The sequence below is a fragment of the Balaenoptera physalus genome (assembly GCF_965194825.1).
Source record: "Balaenoptera physalus genome assembly, chromosome: 15".
Classification (NCBI taxonomy): Eukaryota; Metazoa; Chordata; class Mammalia; order Artiodactyla; family Balaenopteridae; genus Balaenoptera; species Balaenoptera physalus.
The window spans coordinates 37,531,395-37,551,516 of NC_138894.1; the positions used below are offsets into that span (position 1 = coordinate 37,531,395).

A 20,122-nucleotide genomic window follows, 5' to 3' on the forward strand; every position below is an offset into this window, starting at 1 on the left:
TCCAAAGTCCCATCTAAATATCATCTAAATCACTTTTGGGTAATACTCGAGGTATGATTCATCCTGAGGCAAGATTCCTCTCCAGCTGTGAACCTGTGAAACCAGACAAGTTATGTGCTTCCAAACTATAGTGGTGAACAGGCATAGGATAGACATTCCCATTCCAAAAGGGAGAAATTGGAAGAAAGTGGTGATGGGTCCCAAGCAAGCCCTGAACTTAGCAAGGCAAATTCCATTATATTTTAAGGTTTCAGAATAATCCTCTTTGGCTCAGCGTCCCACCTTCCAGGTCGACTGGGATGGCAGCATAACCCCACACAGCTCTCTGCAGTGGCCCTGCCCTCTGAAACTAACAGGAAACAGACTTGCCCCCTGGGCCTGCGGTCAGAGTGGCAGCCCAGATGCTCTCTGAATCGCCTGTGGGTCATTCTTCCCTTTCCTTGAAGAACAGTGCGTGTTTGCCACTGAATAGCTCTGTGGTCTTGTCCTGACAACCTTCCTTCATTCTGTCCTGCTTTATCTTTCCCCTTTAGTTCAAATTGGCAGTGTCTTTGCTGCTCTTAATCCCATCTCTCTTCCTGGCCTCTGCTGAGATAGTTGATTAAGCCTATGAGTTGCACCCATGATCTCTTTATCAAACGGTTGTTCAGCCACACCCTTAGTGCTCTCTTCAGAGCAGGCTTTCTCACCTTTTGCGATATAGATAGGCTGAGAATTTTCTAAATTTCTAAGTTCTGGTTCCTTTTTGTTTAACAATTCTTCCTTGAATTTATCTCTCACCTCTTGCATTTTGCTGTAAGCAGTAAGGAGGACCCAGAGCGCACCTTCAATATTTTGCCTAAAAGTCTCTGCTAAATATCCAAGGTCATTTCTTTCAAGTTCTACCTTTGACAAAACACTAATACACAATTTAGTCAAGTTCTTTGCCACTTCATAACAAGGATCGCCTTGCCTCTGGAGTCTGGGGCCTCTCCACACCAGTCGTGTGTGGTGCCTCCCTGCCCTGTGTGGTTCTTCCCTCATGTGGGTGGGGTTACCGTTGCTGGTGGCCTCATTTTAATCAGTGATAATGAAACTGAGCAGGACCCTGTGGGGCTCCTGGGCACGGAAGCCTTTCCGTGTTCCCCGTTTCTTGTAGGGAACAGACTCCAGCCTCCAGGACCTTCCCTGAGTTCCAAAGGGCAGATTCGAACAGTTGGTCATCCAGGAAGGGAGGGGATGCAGAGACAGGGGAGGAGCAGCTAAGAAACAATAGTGCAGCCTTGGGGCAGGGTCCTGGTTCCACCTCAAGGGATACACATAACAATATCTTTAAACTCTTTATAGAATTAAAACCCAGCAAATGGGAGATGTCAGCATTCTTCATACCAGAGAAGACCACCTGAGGCCAGATCAAAGGAACCAGAGAAGCTCATCAAGAAGATTACCTGAGACCAGATTAGAGGAGTGCAGGCCTTGCACACACCCTAATCTTGTCAGCAACCCCACCCTTGAACTATTGCTATAAAACTCCTCACTAAATCCTCCTGGGTTGGGACAGATAGTTTTGGAGGGGCACGAGTCCACTGTGTCCCCCTTTGCCTGGCAAAGCAATAAAGCTATTATTCTCTACTTCATGCAAAACTCTGCCTCTGAGATTTGATTCGGCACCAGTGCACAGAGGCTGAGCTTTTGGCATCAATAATAAGACTGTAAGTACTTTCACTTGTTGTCCCATTTGGTGTCCATGACAACCCTGGGTGGCAGAAGACTATTCATTTTCTAGGGCTGCCATAACAAAATACCACAGACTGGGGGGCTTGAACCACAGAAATTTATCTGAGATCAAGAGATGGAGGTCAGCAGGATGGTTTTCTTGATGCCTCTCTCCTTGGCTGTAGATGGCTGTCTTCTCCCTGTGTCAGTCTGTATCCACATTTCCTCTTCTTAAAAAGGCAGCATCCTATTGGATTAGGACTTACTCACATGACCTAGTTTTTTAATCTCTTAATTGTCTTATTAATTTACCTCATTGTCTCTCTGAAGACCCTAACTCCAAATACAGTCAGTCATATTCTGAGGTACTAGGGGTTAGGATTTCAACATAGAAATTTGGGTTGGGGGGCTCAAGTCAGCCCATAACAGAGGGCAAGCGCTGTTACCCTCACTTTACAGCTGGACCTGGGGGTCAGAGTCTTTACTGAGGCCACACAGTCCTTGGGACCAAGACTGGAGTCCCAGGCCCTGGACTCAAGTTTCATTCTCTTTCCACAGCAGGCCTCAGCCATGGGGTTGGCTGACCTTTTACTTGTTGGGAGAGGGGTGTCTTCAGGAGATCTAGACTTAGAATTTACCATTGGTCTTGCTTTGAAAGCCCTGTCTTCCCTGCTCTCTCCTGTCTTAAATTTGATTTCCATAAAGGAGGACATAATTTATAGTTTATCAGGGAGGCAATTCCAGGAAGTACCAATAGGGGAGTGGGAAAATGATATAGGGGAGAAGAGCCAGACAGTGAAAGATGCATGCTGAGCAGGTGAGGCTGTGGGCAGCTGGGGCTCAGTCCTGCTGGGGCCTGCTGGGAAACTACGCACAACACGCCTCAGGGGGTCCTCCCCACACTTACAGAGGAGGGAGCCGGGCTCTTTATCCACTAACTCCTGATGGTCATAGGTTGAGAGCCGATTCCCTGGGGTGTCAGTTCCTCCAGCACCTCCAGCATGCCCTGGGGAAGGCCGTTGATAAGAATGTCTGGCCCTGGAGAGTGCTAAGGCCCTGTGTTTAGTTATCTATTGCTGAGCAACAAATTACCCCAAACTCTGCAACTTTAAACAACACATTTATTATATCACAGTTTCTGTGGGTCAGAAGTCATGCTTGGGCATGGCTTAGCTGGGTTCTCTGCTTCAAGGTCTCTCTCAAGGCAGAAATCAAGGTGTCAGTCTTGGCTGGGGTCTCAGCTGAAGTCTTGGCTGGGGAAGGATCTGCTTCCAAGCTTATGTGGTTGTCTGCAGAATTCATTTCCTCTAGGACTTCTGGACTGATGGCCTCAGTTTCTAGCTGGTTTTTGGCCAGATATCACCCTCAGTTCCTTGCCACATAGATCTGTTAGACACTGCAGGTGTCTGTTACACCTGCTCTCCTTACAAGTTATTGCTGGCTAGAAACATTTTTGTCAAGAGACTTGGAGATTAGAAATAATTTTACTGCCTAACAGAAAGTCTAATTTTATCTGGCTATTGGAGGCTAGCCAAATGTGATTTTCTGGGTCTGACATGGAGTCTCCTATGCTCTTCTGTCCCTTGTCAAGGGCCAGGCAACTCGAGCTTTCTGCAAGTGAGGACTTTGAATTCTGATGATATTTGATGGAGCCAGCTAGTTCTGGTTCCTTCTGTTGGATTTCAAAGTGAATTTGGAATTGAATGAGAACTTCTGGAACTTCAACTAAAATTCCATATAGGCTATTAATATGGAAATTAATACAATGAAGTCTTGTTTCCCATCTGACATTTGAATAATTCCTAAAGCCACAGAATGGCACAACTCTTCCCAGCACTCATCATATTCAGATGGCATCCGGGAGAAGCTGGAGGGATTTTATTTTTTTAAGATTCTGTGATGGCTGGAAGAGCAAAATCAAAGCAGAATCAGTTTTTTCTTTTTTTTTGGTGGGGGGGAAAGGAGAGTGTGTCAGCCTTATGGACTTTATCAGTGTCTTGTACTAGTTCTGCTTTTTAAAGTCAATTTTTTTTCCTCTCTGAGAGGGCATGGGCAAGGTAGTAGTTAGAGGTCAGCTCTGGAGCCATGGTGCTTAAGTTTGCATCCTGGCTTTGCCACCCACTAGCTGTGCAACCTTGGGAGAGTTACCTAACGTCTCTGTGCCTCAGTCTCTTCATCTATTAAATAGGGTAATAATATTTCCACCCCATAGAGTCCTTGTGAGGATTAAATGAGTAAAAAGCTCTCAGAACAATGGCAGGAGCCAAAATGAGTTGGCTATTATTAGTCTGAGAATGCTTACACACCAGGAAGAGAAATTTTTTTTTTTTAATTAATTAATTTTATTTTTTTGGCTGTGTTGGGTCTTCGTTTCTGTGCGAGGGCTTTCTGTAGTTGCGGCGAGTGGGCGCCACCCTTCATCGCGGTGCGCGGGCCTCTCACTGTCGCGGCCTCTTTTGTTGAGGAGCACAGGCTCCAGACGCGCAGGCTCAGCAGCTGTGGCTCACGGGCTTTGTTGCTCCGTGGCATGTGGGATCTTCCCAGACCAGGGCTCGAACCCGTGTCCCCTGCGTTGGCAGGCAGACTCTCAACCACTGCGCCACCAGGGAAGCCCAGGAAGAGAAATTTTTGAGAGATGGTGATGACCAAGGGGATTTATGAAACCTGCTATTTCTGGACTAAACAAAAATTCTCTATTCCCTTTTTGGGTTCTATTTCAGAAAAGGGCCTACCATACCTGTGATTTCAGGGCTACAGAGAAGGAATTTCCAACTTCCCACATATTATCACTCAGCACCAGTAGTGCACAGTTGCCTGAAGTGTCTCCATAAACATATCATTTCCTGGTTCTGGCCAGGCAGACCTCGGGTCCTGGTGGCTGAGCTACTTGTAATTCTAGTGGGTTTTGACGGGAGAATGGGGAGAGGACTTATGGACTCTGATTCTGAAGATGAAGTGGGAATGGATGAGGAGCTCTGAGTGGGAAGGATGGGTAGAGACCAGGGGATGGAGGGCTGGGGGAGCTAGAGCAGAAAGACAAAATTTACTCTGGCATCTGAAATGAAATGCCTGCCAGGTGTCCTAGGGTTGTTGTGGTGGGCATTTTCTCCTTTTCTATGTCAGTAGTAGCTTGCATACAGTGGCATTTCTTATATGTTAGTGTGCAAAGGAATCCCTAGGAATGCTTGTTAAAAATATGGGTTCCTGGGCCCACCTCCAGGGATTCTGATTCTGCAGCAGCACTGTGGTGGGGTCTGGTGATTTTTATGGGACTGTGGTACCCCAGAATCTCGAGGGAGCAGAGGGGCTATGATCTGATTGGGGGTGGTGACCAGAGGATTTTCTGGAAGCTGTACTTGCCCTGTCATCACATTTTAAAAAATACATAGTGTAACACATACAGACTGAAAGTGAGGGGATGGAAAAAGATATTCCATACAAATGGAAATCAAAAGAAAGCTGGAGTAGCAATTCTCATATCAGACAAAATAGACTTTAAAACAAAGACTAGCGCTTCCCTGGTGGCACAGTGGTTCGGAGTCTGCCTGCCAATGCAGGGGACACGGGTTCAAGCCCTGGTCTGGGAGGATCCCACATGCCGCAGAGCGACTGGGCCCGTGAGCCACAATTACTGAGCCTGCGCGTCTGGAGCCTGTGCTCCACAACAAGAGAGGCCGCGATAGTGAGAGGTGCGGCGCGTGCACTGCGATGAAGAGTGGCCCCCGCTTGCCACAACTAGAGAAAGCCCTCGCACAGAAACGAAGACCCAACACAGCCATAAATAAATAAATTAATTAATTTAAAAAAATTGTTAAAAAAAAAACAAAACAAAGACTATTACAAGAGACAAAGAAGGACACTACATAATGATCAAGGGATCAATCCAAGAAGAAGATATAACAATTGTAAATATTTATGCACCCAACATAGGAGCACCTCAATACATAAGGCAAATACTAACAGCCATAAAAGGGGAAATCGACAGTAACACAATCATAGTAGGGGACTTTAACACCCCACTTTCACCAATGGACAGATCATCCAAAGTGAAAATAAATAAGGAAACACAAGCTTTAAATGATACATTAAACAAGATGGACTTAATTGATATTTATAGGACATTCTAGCCAAAAACAACAGAATACACATTCTTCTCAAGTGCTCATGGAACATTCTCTAGGATAGATCATATCTTGTGCCACAAATCAAGCCTTGGTAAATTTAAGAAAATTGAAATCATATCAGGTATCTTTTCCGACCACGACGCTATGAGACTAGATATCAATTACAGGAAAAAACTGTAAAAAATACAAACACATGGAGGCTAAACAATACGCTACTTAATAACCAAGAGATCACTGAAGAAATCAAAGAGGAAATCAAAAAATACCTAGAATCAAATGACAATGAAAACATGTCGACCCAAAACCTATGGGATGCAGCAGAAGCAGTTCCAAGAGGGAAGTTTATAGCAATACAATCCTACTTTAAGAAACAAGAAACATCTCAAATAAACAACCTAACCTTACACCTAGCAATTAGAGAAAGAAGAACAAAAAACCCCCACAGTTAGCAGAAGGAAAGAAATCATAAAGATCAGAGCAGAAATAAATGAAAATGAAAGGAAGGAAACGATAGCAAAGATCAATAAAACTAAAAGCTGGTTCTTTGAGATGATAAACTAAATTGATAAACCATTAGCCAGACTTATCAAGAAAAAAAGGGAGAAGTCTCAAATCAACAGAATTAGAAATGAAAAAGGAGAAGTAACAACTGACACTGCAGAAATACAAAGGATCATGAGAGATTACTACAAGCAATCATATGCCAATAAAATGGACAACCTGGAAGAAATGGACAAATTCTTAGAAAAGCACAACCTTCCAAGACTGAACCAGGAAGAAATAGAAAATACAAATAGACCAATCACAAGCACTGAAATTGAAACTGTGATTAAAAATCTTCCAACAAACAAAAGCCCAGGACCAGATGGCTTCACAGGCAAATTCTATCAAACATTTAGAGAAGAGCTAACACCTATCCTTCTCAAACTGTTCCAAAATATAGCAGAGAGAGGAACACTCTGAAACTCATTCTACGAGGCCACCATCACCCTGATACCAAAACCAAAGATGTCACAAAGAAAGAAAACTACAGACCAATATCACTGATGAATATAGGTACAAAAATCCTCAAAAAAATACTAGCAAACAGAATCCAGCAGCACATTAAAAGGATCATACACCATGATCAAGTGGGGTTTATCCCAGGAATGCAAGGATTCTTCAATATATGCAAATCAATCAATGTGATACACCATATTAACAAATTGAAGGAGAAAAACCATATGATCATCTCAATAGATGCAGAGACAGCTTTCGACAAAATTCAAAACCCATTTGTGATAAAAACCTTCCAGAAAGTAGGCATAGAGGGAACTTTCCTCAACATAATAAAGGCCATATATGACAAACCCACAGCCAACATCGTCCTCAATGGTGAAAAAGTGAAACCATTTCCACTAAGATCAGGAACAAGACAAGGTTGCCCACTCTCACCACTATTATTCAACATAGTTTTGGAAGTTTTAGCCACAGCAATCAGAGAAGAAAAAGAAACAAAAGGAATCCAAATCGGAAAAGAAGAAGTAAAGCTGTCACTGTTTGCAGATGACATGATACTATACATAGTGAATCCTAAAGATGCTACCAGAAAACTACTAGAGCTAATCAATGAATTTGGTAAAGTAGCAGGATACAAAATTAATGCACAGAAATCTCTTGCCTTCCTATACACTAATGACGAAAAATCTGAAAGTGAAATTAAGAAAACACTCCCATTTACCACTGCAACAAAAAGAATAAAATATCTAGGAATAAACCTACCCAAGGAGACAAAAGACCTGTATGCAGAAAACTATAAGACCCCGATGAAAGAAATTAAAGATGATACAAATAGATGGAGAGATATACCATGTTCTTGGATTGGAAGAATCAACATTGTGAAAATGACTCTACTACCCAAAGCAATCTACAGATTCAATGCAATCCCTATCAAACTACCACTGGCATTTTTCACGGAACTAGAAGAAAAAATTTCACAATTTGTATGGAAACACAAAAGACCCCGAATAGCCAAAGCAATCTTGAGAAAGAAAAACGGAGCTGGAGGAATCAGACTCCCTGACTTCAGACTATACTACAAAGCTACAGTAATCAAGACAGTATGGTACTGGCACAAAAACAGAAATATAGATCAATGGAACAGGATAGAAAGCCCAGAGATAAACCCATGCACATATGGTCACCTTATCTTTGATAAAGGAGGCAAGAATATACAGTGGAGAAAAGACAGCCTCTTCAATAAGTGGTGCTGGGAAAACTGGACAGCTACCTGGAAAAGAATGAAATTAGAACACTCCCTAACACCATATACAAAAGTAAACTCAAAATGGATTAAAGACTTAAATGTAAGGACAGACACCATCAAACTCTTAGAGGAAAACATAGGCAGAACACTCTATGACATAAATCACAGCAAGATCCTTTTTGACCCACCTCCTAGAGAAATGAAAATAAAAACAAAAATAAACAAATGGGACCTAATGAAACTTAAAAGCTTTTGCACAGCAAAGGAAACCATAAACAAGACGAAAAGACAACCCTCAGAATGGGAGAAAATATTTTGAAATGAAGCAACTGACAAAGGATAAATCTCCAAAATTTACAAGCAGCTCAATATCAAAAAAACAAACGACCCAATCCAAAAATGGGCAGAAGATCTAAATAGACATTTCTCCAGAGAAGATATACAGATTGCCAACAAACACATGAAAGAATGCTCAACATCACTAATCATTAGAGAAATGCAAATCAGAACTACAATGAGGTATCACCTCACACCAGTCAGAATGGCCATCATCAAAAAATCTACAAACAGTAAATGCTGGAGAGGGTGTGGAGAAAAGGGAACCCTCTTGCACTGTTGGTGGGAATGTAAATTGATACAGCCCCTATGGAGAACAGTATGGAGGTTCCTTAAAAAACTAAAACCAGAACTACCATACGACCCAGCAATCCCACTCCTGGGCATATACCCTGAGAAAACCATCATTCAAAAAGAGTCATGTACCAAAATGTTCACTGCAGCTCTATTTACAATAGCCAGGACATGGAAGCAACCTAAATGTCCAGTGACAGATGAATGGATAAAGAAGATGTGGCACATATATACAATGGAATATTACTCAGCCATAAAAAGAAACGAAATTGAGTTATTTGTAGTGAGGTGGATGGACCTAGAGTCTGTCATACAGAGTGAAATAAGTCAGAAAGAGAAAAACAAATACCATATGCTAACACATATATATGGAATCTAAAAAAAAAAAACAAAAAAAATGGTCATGAAGAACTTAGGGGCAAGAGGGGAATAAAGACACAGACCTACTAGAGAATGGACTTGAGGCATGGACATATATACACTACCAAACGTAAAATAGATAGCTATTGGGAAGCAGCCGCATAGCACAGGGAGATCAGCTCGGTGCTTTGTGACCACCAGAGGTATCGGATAGGGAGGGTGGGAGGGAGGGAGACACAGAGGAAAGAGATATGGGGACATATGTATATGTATAACGGATTCACTTTGTTATAAAGCAGAAACTAACACACCATTGTAAAGCAATTATACTCCAATAAAGATGTTGAAAAAAAAAACATAGTGTGAATGTTGATGTAGGTGAGCTTTGGGGAGTTGATGGAGATTATGGGGTCTAAAGTCTAAAGACTAAAAATTATGGGGCCTAAAGTCTCAAGCTAGCACTTGATATCCCTACTTTCTGAGGGCCCCACATTGAGAAACACTATCAGAAATTAGAAGTGGGTGGTGCCTTAGGGACACTGTCATTTTACAGAGTAAGACAATAAGGCCCAGAGAGGTTAAGTGACTTCATCAGGGTCACACAGCTAGTTAATGGCACGTCTGGGACGTAACCAAGTATTCTGGTTCTCCATCCAGTTGCACGTTCACCAAACACCTGTTCCCGCTGGGGTGGGAGACTGCGGGAGGGGAGGGGGTGAGAGGAGGAAGTAGTGAGAATTGGAGGGAGCTGGGCCCATAACCGCAGAGGGTAGGGCAACAACAAACATTTTGCCCTTGTGGAAAATGGAGTCAGCATTAGAATAGGTATGATTTTGGCTTGGAATTCAAATGGCCAAACAATTGTTATTAAAATTACGAATAGAATTAATCTTCTAAAGCAAGATGTCCTTCCTAGACAAAAAAATATTACAAATACAAGACTTTGCTTCTATTTAATCCCAAGAGGATACAACCTCTATCGGAGCTCAAGTTTCAGATTTTCTTCCTAGTAACCACATCCTCACACTGGCTCTTGGCTGTTCCTGTCAGCTCGCGGTGCGGAAGTGGCGGTGGGCAGAGGGCCTGGGCGGCGGGACTGCGGCAGCGCGGGCGGCGAGACTGCGAGCGGGCGGGGGCACTGCAGCACCGCGGCCCTCGGGCGTCCGGGCAGCGGCCCGCTAGAGGGGGCGCTGTGGGCACCGCCAAGCGTCCTTTTGTCAGCGCACAGGGCCGAGAGAGCTCTCATTTCCTCCTAGCCTCGTGCTGGAAATGGATTTAATTCTGACATCAGGGCTGTAAGGGACGAGCGGGAACGAAAGCCTTTTGTCAAGGAGTAGCAGTCTCTGTTGTCTGTAATTACCACTGACGCTGAGAAGCTGCGTTGCTGGTGGATTTCCAGGCAGCTCTGGCAAGTGCGGGGCTGCAGGATGAGTAGAAAACATTGCTCTGCCGATTAGCTGGGTGCGTTTATCAAGCAGCTCCCAAAAAGAAAAACCAACCAACAAAACAAACCCCCAACAACCCGCAGCGGAGGACCAGAGACGGATAAGATGCCTTGCAAGAGGTAAGCCCGTCTTGGGAATGGGCGCCATGGGCTGGCCTTGGTTTTGTTTATTTTAAGCGAATTTGAGACCCCCCTACAGCATCCTTCTACCGAACAGGAGCTGGTTGGTCCAGATCGGTGAGCGTCTGTTAGTGAGTGCGTCTGCGATGCAGCCCTTCCCCTCGTCTGTGCTTTATGCCTAAAGGTTTCTGTTGCTGATGTAACATTGGAGGTTCTTTGGAAAGCGGGCTGCCAAGAGCTGGCCTCTGCCTGGGGAAGATCGAACCCACCCGCCCCGAGCGCAGCGCCTCACAGGTGGGGCTTTCTTCTCGGTCCCGGCTGGCTGGCGGGCGGCAAGCCTCGCCTCGCGGGGCCGCCCCTCCCTTCCCTCTGCGCTCCGCCGCCGCCCTCCCGGGGAGCCGCGGGACCCGCTCGGCAGGGCTGGGCGCGCTCCCCGGGCCTCGCCATCGCCGTGGCGCCGCCGCAGCTGCGGGGCTAGCAGGTGCGGCGTCGGCAGCAGCTTGCCTTGGGAGGAGGGCCGCTGGCACGTGAGCGGACCCCAGGGGGTTTGAATTTTTATGCGACCCCACCACTTTGGAGGGAAAAAAGGCCACTGTCCGCAAGGAGATCGGGCCAGTCTGTTCATCTCTTAGATTTCGTCTTTCCTCCCCTCTCTTCCCCTGTCTCCCCTCCCCTCCTGCACCCGGGAGGAGGCCACGCTCCACCCGCGAGGCGGGGGCCATCGTCTGCTTGTTTTGAAATCGCGACCACAGCCAGCCTACCTAGTGTTAGGGGGAAGGGAGGGGCAGACTGCTTTAGGATGCTGATCGGGCGCTCGGGTCTAGCCTATTGTCTTGCCTTTTCTCCCCCTTTCTTTTCTTCTCTAATCTCCACCCCCTGACAAAAAAGAAAGAAAAAAGAAAGAAAGAAAGAAAGAAAAAAGGGGGTGGGTGGGGAGAGATAGAGAAAGAGAGACAGAGACAGAGAGAGATAAGAAAAGAAGGGGGAAAAAAGCCCCCAAGCCCACACCCTATCAAATTCTTTTGAAAATTGTCCTTTATCTTTGACACATGATTATTACCCATCTGTTTCTTCACGCCTACTCCTCCCTCCTCTTGCAGTTTGTCAGCTAAGATTCAACTGACTCATTAAGAGCCTTATTAATACTAGAAATCAAATCTCAGTTTCCTAAAGGGACGTTTTGTGCTTTCTGACTAACCCCAAATAAGGGGTTTCCGGCGTCCTGGCAGGAGCAAATGATGGGGAAGGTGGACTCCCTCCTCTCACATCTAGGGTGTGGATCTGGTGGAGATACAGGAGATGTTGAACTTGTGCAGTGAGGTATGTCCTCGTTAATGGGATGTGAAAATGATGTTTTATTTTAAGGGAAAAATAATTGGTAACATTTGAAGTGAAAGTGCTTTAAATTTTAAATGAGTATGACCAAGGAAGAGAGCTGTGAAGCTTCAGACTTGCAAGTCACCCCTCTCACTGACATATGAAGAGTATATGTTACAGATTTTAAAAGGGGCTAGGCCATTTAATATTTCTACTTTATAATGTTCTACCTTCATTCTGCCTGTGGACCAAGATCTTGCTCAGACCCCCCCACTTACCTTCACTCCCCACCCCCCCCACCCCTAGAAGGGCACAGTAAGAGCAAACTTTTCATTATTAGTATGATGTTAATACATTTGGGAGAATCACTCTTTGATCCAAAATCCATACCATTTTTTTAGCAAGCCCTATGCTCTTTCTTGTTCACCCAATTGTCTCGCCTGATTAGAAATGTGCTTGTCACATACAAAGTATACAACACTGCCAGAAATGATGCACTGCATGTGGTTTCTAGGTTTGAATTGAGTTTACTTTAAATATCAATATGGTGCTGGAATTAGTAAATCTCAGCTATTCTTAAGAGTTTACAGGTGATCAAGTGTGTTTGTTGGCAGAGGGTTTAGGGTCAAGATTTTAAATACATATAAAAAAGACTCTGATAAATATATTTATCATCTACTGTGTTCTACAAGGGATTTAAGACAGTTTACAGGGATTCATAAAATATAGCAAGGCAGACTAAGAAGTAGATGGGAAGAAAAAGAAAATGAAAGGTAGAGACATAAAATTGTATTAAGATGAGGCTATTGCACAAATACAAACATATGAGAGGCAAACAAATCCAGCTCTGAACTTTCTAGCAGCTCATACAAAAAGGGAAATTGACCAGCCTACGGTTCGTATGCTTTATTTATTCACTGACTCATTCACTCACTTGTTCACTCAAGAAACATTCACTGAGGACCTACTCCGCACAGATTCTGTGAGAGGTGCTGGGAACAAAGGGGTGAAGCAGACAGACGTGGTCTCTGCCCCGACAACACTTACAGCCGAATTCAAGAAACGGACAATCACGAAGCAATCTCGCAAATGAGTATCTGATTACAAGTTGTAATAAGAGCCGCAGGAGCTCATGCAGCTCATTATGAAAAAACAAACAACCCAATCCAAAAATGGGCAGAAGACCTAAATAGACATTTCTCCAAAGAAGATATACAGATTGCCAACAAACACATGAAAGAATGCTCAACATCACTAATCATTAGAGAAATGCAAATCAAAACTACAAAGAGGTATCACCTCACACCAGTCAGAATGGCCATCATCAAAAAATCTACAAACAGTAAATGCTGGAGAGGGTGTGGAGAAAAGGGAACCCTCTTGCACTGTTGGTGGGAATGTAAACTGATACAGCCACTATGGAGAACAGTATGGAGGTTCCTTAAAAAACTAAAAATAGAATTACCATACGACCCAGCAATCCCACTGCTGGGCATATACCCTGAGAAAACCATAATTCAAAAAGAGTCGTGTACCACAATGTCACTGCAGCACTATTTACAATAGCCAGGACATGGAAGCAACCTAAGTGTCCATCGACAGATGAATGGATAAAGAAGATGTGGCACATATATACAATGGAATATTACTCAGCCATAAAAAGAAGTGAAATTGAGTTATTTGTAGTGAGGTGGATGGACCTAGGGTCTGTCATACAGAGTGAAGTAAGTCAGAAACAGAAAAAAATGCCGTATGCTAACACATATATATGGAATCTAAAAAAAAAAGAAAATGGTTATGAAGAACCTAGGGGCAGGACAGGAATAAAGTTGCAGACGTAGAGAATGGACTTGAGGACACGGGGAGGGGGAAGGGTAAGCTGGGACAAAGTGAGAGAGTGGCATGGACATATATACACTACCAAATGTAAAATAGATAGCTAGTGGGAAGCAGCCGCATAGCACAGGGAGATCAGCTCAGTGCTTTGTGACCACCTAGAGGGGTGGGGTAGGGAGGGTAGGAGGGAGATGCAAGAGGGAGGAGATATGGGGATATATGTATATGTATAGCTGATTCACTTGGTTATAAAGCAGAAACTAACACACCATTGTAAAGCAATTATACACCAATAAAGATGTTAAAAAAAAAAAAGAGCTGTGTAGGAAAAGCATGAAACACAAAATGTCACGTGTCCAGACATAAAAACACAAAATAAAAACTTCTTTAGAGAGGCACAACAATTCTTGATTTTAAGAGCAGAAAGGAACTTTTTTCAGATATGATGCAGTGTTTGGAAAGATGTCCTAAATCATGCCCTCATCAGACACGTGGGTTTCACTCAGCCTTTTTTAGAGTGTCCCTTAGTGTGAGGGATCCTGCTATTACCCCACAGGTCTCTTGGACCCCTGGGGTTCTGAGAATATATGTATTTTGAGAGGTCTGTGTATTCCCTAAAATTCAGTGGTTTTATTTCAGTGATAATCTTCAATAATAGATATTAAAACCATGTTCTGGATCATTTTGATGGCAACCTCCAAAGCAATGCTGGGGCCTCTGTTTGCCTCTGTATCTTCCCATGTGGGCCAGGAGCAGGCCTGGTGGCTGGGGCCACAGCACAGATGAGGGGGAGGGGAGTTTAAATCGAGACACATGAGGAGAGTGGTGAGTCCACCCAGGGCACAGGCTCGCCAGACTCAAAAAAGAACAGCATCTGGTGACCGCTGCTATACAGTCAAGGAATGAAGCTCTTGGGCCAGCGCCACCTTTGTATGGACCAAGTTGCAGCAATTTATTAGCAGCAGGTGTTGTAGTAAAAACACAATGAAAAAGTTACTTTTGCTGGCTTTAGAATAATTGGATTAGATCTCCATTTAGTGCAGATTTAGCAACCTCCCAATAAGTACCTTATGTCCAAAGCAATGAGACAGGCAATTTAGTGTAATGGTTAAGTGGAGTCAGACTGCCTGACTTCAGATCCATTTTTCCACTTACTAGCTGTGAGACTTTGGGCAAGTTACTCAACCTCTCTGTTGCTATGATAATATGTGGATAAATATGTGTTATTGATTTCATAGTAAGATTGTGAGGATTAGAGGTATTACATGTGAAATATTTGGAGCATATCTATGTTCAATAAATGTTAGCAATTAATACTATTTTTATTAGTGTGAAATGGCACTTCATTTATGTAGGTACCCCAGGATGGTTTGATACCAGCATTTTAAATTATGATATCTGAATTATCTTCAAGTAGCAAACACATTTTTGAGGTTATTAATATTGTTTTGCATTGTTTATGTATGTTTGCATTAGTATGTTGAAGTAAAAAATTCAGATAATGGTGATATGTAGTAACTAGACCTGCAGCTACATCTTTCTATTGTTAAACCCAAATGGTATTTTAGTTTCAGCAAAACAATATTATCTGTTGCAGTAAATTAATTTTATTAACTTGACCTTTTAAAGTTGGATAGTTGTATTTATTTGCACATTTGTTTTGGCATTCTAATTTTATAAAAGTTATAAAGTGTAAGTATTTGAACTGCTCTTTATGAGTGTACATACTTAAGTTATATTTTAATAAAAGTGACTTAGGTCAACCCTCGGTCCATGAGATATTTTTTTTCCTTCAAAAGGGATTTCTATATAGTTCAAGCATTTTGAGCTATATAATTCAAGCATTTTGACAGACCCAAGATTCTTGGAATAGAATTTTGAATCTCTAGACGAGACATTGCAGCCCCAAATTTGACTCTATATACCTTAACTGCCATAGATTTAGTCTGAAATAATTTTAAGGCAGTAATACCAAAACTTGCCTCTGTCTTCAACAACAATAGCAAAATCCCCTGGACTCAAAGAATGGCAAGCTTCCAGCAAAAATTCATCCTGGTCTATCTTCCAGGATAAGCTACAAATGAAAGGTTTGCCAATGTTATTGAATGAAGTGAAAAGAAAGCCTATTCTCTGTGGAGTACAACGTTTGATTGTATGGACTAAAACGAGTTTACTGATTATATTGTTCAAATCTGTTTTAAAATTTTCTTTGTACCTAGGTGATCTGTCAGAGATTACAAGAAGTATGTTAGTCTCCCACTATAATCATATTTTTGATTGCTTTCCTTTTGATATACACTTATCATAGATATATGCATGTATATAGACACACACACACACACACACACACACACACACACACACAGAGTTATTTGATGGTGTGTTACTTAGGACCTGGTTGCCCAGGACTGGTGGGTTTCCTGGGATGGGGGGCTTTCAGTGCTAAAACTTGGACAGTGCCAGGCAAAGGAAGACAGATCTATGTTAGCTTTAGAGAACAGCAAGAGAACAGACAATAGGCTCATATTCTTTAAGAAGAAGATATGGTACAAGTGGTGCCAACCAACAGCAGCCAGCCCATGATTCAATAAGGAACTCTCCTGGGAAGAGGCAGGTGTGTGCTCCCAGTTGAGACCTAGAATAATCCTTAAGCTCCAGGCCTGAAAGGCCTGGAAGGGCTGTGATGTGGTCAGGGAGAGGGTGGGTGTATAAATCAAAAGGCTCTAGGAACTCTTTCAGCACCCTCCACCTTGAGTGCCTGGACCCAGTCTTGACATGTGCCCAAGGAGTCCCCAGTAAAGCTTCAAACCAGGTTGGTTCAAGTCAACCCAACAGTTGTGGCTAAAAATAAAGATACGTAAGTATATAAATAAATGCCACTTGGCCCACCAGTAAATATCCCTAGCATACTTGATCTGACCCAGGACCTCAACCCTCAAGCAACCCAAGCAGGACCTGGAGGTTAGGGAGTTTAGGATGTGGTAGCCAGAAAACAAATTTCAGTGCTCTATACGATATTTAGAATGGTCTTCCCTGGGCCCAGCCTTGAAGTGGCTGGAAAGAACTTATCAAGCCAAGTAGCAAATCCCTCTGGCTTCTGTGAATGGCAGCACTAAGGACCACTGGACACCCTCCACCCCATCCCCACACACAGACAGCTGATTGGACCAGGCATGAACCTGTGAGGACCTGGAACCTCAGGGCTGGTAGCCATATTAGGCCAAACAGGGGAGGGCGTTAGGGTGAGGCTAGATCATGGGTCATCCCCCTACTCCCCTCGCCAAGTTAGAGAAGCCACTTGGCTCCCTTGAGGTGGCCACAGCGATTCCAGTTCTAGTAGCTTCCATGAAGTCCAGCTAGACCTTGGTCCCTATGTTGATGAGGTTGCCCTCCATCCTGCTAGTCTAGCCTGCTTGGGCTCCTGTTTCAGACAGCCGTAATGTCCGGCTAGAACTCTGGCTTACTCCAGAGCTTCCGCCTTCTCTTCCCCACATGGAGCCCAACCTCCCTCCATCCATCCACAGTGATCTTTCCAAAACAAAAATTGAATCTTGTCACTCCTCTGCCCTCAGGATAAAGCCCAAGTTCCGTACCTACCTCTACTGCTTTTCATCTCCTTCCTTGGAGATGTAGGCTGGACCATCTTTCTGGACATTCCCCCTCTCCACAACAGACAAACTTTTAGCAAACCTTATTAAAAGAAAAAAGAAAAAAAAATAACAACACTAGAAATGATATATGGAGTGAAGGGGAGAAGAAGAGATTTGAAATCATAAGAACACTATGCATTATTGTATCCTAACATGTGAAAGTCTTGAAGAAATGGACAACTTCCACAGAAAATAGGAACTACCAATATTTACTCCAGAAATCGAATGTCATGTTCCTGGATGGGAAGAATCGATGTTACAAAAATGTCGATTCCTCACAGATTCTACCGCGTGGATGGCAGTCTTCCTGGTAACCAGAAGTGATGCAGATTTGTTCCTATTTTTATATTCCTGCAGTAATTTTCTGTGGAATCTTGAAAGGGGTAGTTAACTACATATGCTCAATTGTGAATCATTTTATTGAAGGGAAAGCCAATACATGTGCATTTAAATGTCATTTATAAATTGTTTTTCTCGAAGAACAAATGAAGTTATTAAACTTTGAAATGCATGGGGACCTTATGGAGACAGAATTTCATTTAACGGACATGATTTTCCACGCAAATTATTTTATTGAGTATGAATTTCATCGTGTTTGCTTTCTTTACTCTGCATGGCGCCGATATAAGGATCTCTTGGCTTTTATTTGTAAAAATCTATGGTGAAAAGACACTGGAAAAGTGAGGGCAGGTTCAGTTCTTTCCACCTTTACTTGCGTCAGGTGGCAGAGCATCTATCCTGGTTATCTCAGCATTCCTTTATTTAGAATTTATTCTTCTTCCCTCTTCGCACCACCTTTCTCTTAGATCCTTCCAACACCCTCATTTGGTCCTAAATTAGCTACATCTGTTACCATAGTTATGCAGCATCCAGCTTAACCCATAACATGCTTGTTCCGACCATATATTGCGTAAGACTTCCTTTATTGTATTTCATAAAACATACCATTATTTTTCCTTCTTCGTCACCTGTCCCCCAATTTTTATTGTTTTTAAGGCAACGCCCGTGTATAGTTAAGAAATCAAATAGGACTGAAGGGCTTCTAACAGAAAGCAACAATCCCTGCCCCGCCCCAAATGCTTTCTCCACAGGCGAACCAATTTTAGCTGTGTTTTCCATTCTGCTATAGTTACTTCTGTATCTCAAAATAATATGTGTGTACTGCTGTTTCTGAATTTATAGACTTTGATCATCATCTAGTGACTTTCTGCCATGAAAGTCAAGCATGTAGTTTATTTACACCACACCTACATCCCTTCACTGCCTTCTGGTCATCCCTGCCACACCAGACAATGCATTTATTAAAACCAGATTTCTCATTCCGTGGACTGTTGGTTGGGTCACTTGACTCTGTAAGATAAGGCTATACCATCACCTCTCCCTGCCTGCTTCCTCCTTCCCTCTAGCTGTACATTTACTTTTGCATTATCAAAATTGATAAACTATTCATTCTGTTCCATTGCCATAGTTGGTTTCTATGATTTGTCTATAAGGGAATTCTAAATGATGAAAACTCTTAATGTGCTCGTTATCCAACTGGGTTGCTGTTTTTCACTGTTCACGGTAAGTAATATGGTAGGATTTCATATCCTTCTCAGGGGCTCCAGTATCTCAACCTTAGGACCACTAAGTGGAAAATGCTTCCAAGGTGAAGTTCAAATGGATTCTGTTACCCTGAGGGCACCGGCACCGTCAGAGCTGCTCTAGTTCGCCCCCTGCAGTGCACGCAGTTTCTCTAAGAAGACTCACCCAGAAGTCAAGTTGATAAATTCAGAAACAGCAGTATATATATACTGGTTTGAGATACAGAGGTAACTACAGCTGTCTGCCTGGCTGTGAACCACTGTGTGCTGGGGGTGGGCAGGGTCCACTGCTCTGTATAGAGACTGCAATTTGTGCCCTTGTGTTCATTCTCTTTTTAATTCCTCCCCTCCATAACACCTGCCATCTCAGAGTCCAGGACATTTTTAGGGCTCTGCCAGACAGATCATCTGCCTCCTTGGTTCCAACATCCTCTGCCTGAAATCTGGGCTGAGGCTTCTTTTGCTTTCAACCATTAGTCACCAGTTCTCCATCTGCTTTTTGTCCTCCAGAAACTTGTTGAAATCTCTTCTCTGCTGATGATCTGCTTTTACTTTGTCATTGTGGGATTATGTATTTTTATTCCCTTATTATCAATTTAATGGAGTCTAAGAAGAGAGAAAAACGTAGTGATAGGTGGGATTAGGCCTGCCATCTTAAATTAGAAGCCAAGGTATTAATTTTCAATCAAGCCATGCATAATAGTGATAAAACAAACTATTGGCATGGCCATGATTTAAATTCAAACACTGGTGAGGTTTGCTTTTCTCTGTTATGAAAATGTTTTCAAATAGGTGCCGCACCTATCAACTCAATTCCAATATGTTCTCCCATCTAGAATAGTCCAGAAACATTGAAGCATTCTTCTACCCCTACTCAACGATGATTAACTTTTAGTTTACATACAATTCTAATGAGCTCAGTTGTTTCTCTTTAGACACTCCAGAAAAGTGGAAACGGCAAATTAGAACAGTTTGGCTAATAGTCTAAAAGAGATTGGGATAAAAATGAAAATTAAGAGAAGATGAAAAGTTCTCCTAGGAACCTGGGTCACACTTTTTGCCTGAGTGCTGTGGAAGATCATTTGTCAGAGTTGACAGTACATTTGATTTAGACCTAG

The 20,122-nt window shown here is 43.0% G+C and overlaps 1 protein-coding gene and 1 long non-coding RNA gene across 2 annotated transcripts in view; one reads left to right on the forward strand and one right to left on the reverse strand.

The window, feature by feature from the left end:
• The window catches only part of LOC309643419, a 149,901-nt gene that overhangs the window by 88,849 nt on the left and 40,930 nt on the right, over positions 1-20,122 (reverse strand). The gene's annotated exons all lie outside the window — the stretch shown is intronic.
• The window catches only part of ADD2 (adducin 2), a 110,408-nt gene continuing 99,590 nt past the window's right edge, over positions 9,305-20,122 (forward strand). Inside the window, exon 1 of the mRNA XM_082426012.1 lies at positions 9,305-10,618. The gene's annotated coding sequence lies outside the window, so the exon portion shown is untranslated. The remainder of the gene's footprint in view (positions 10,619-20,122) is intronic.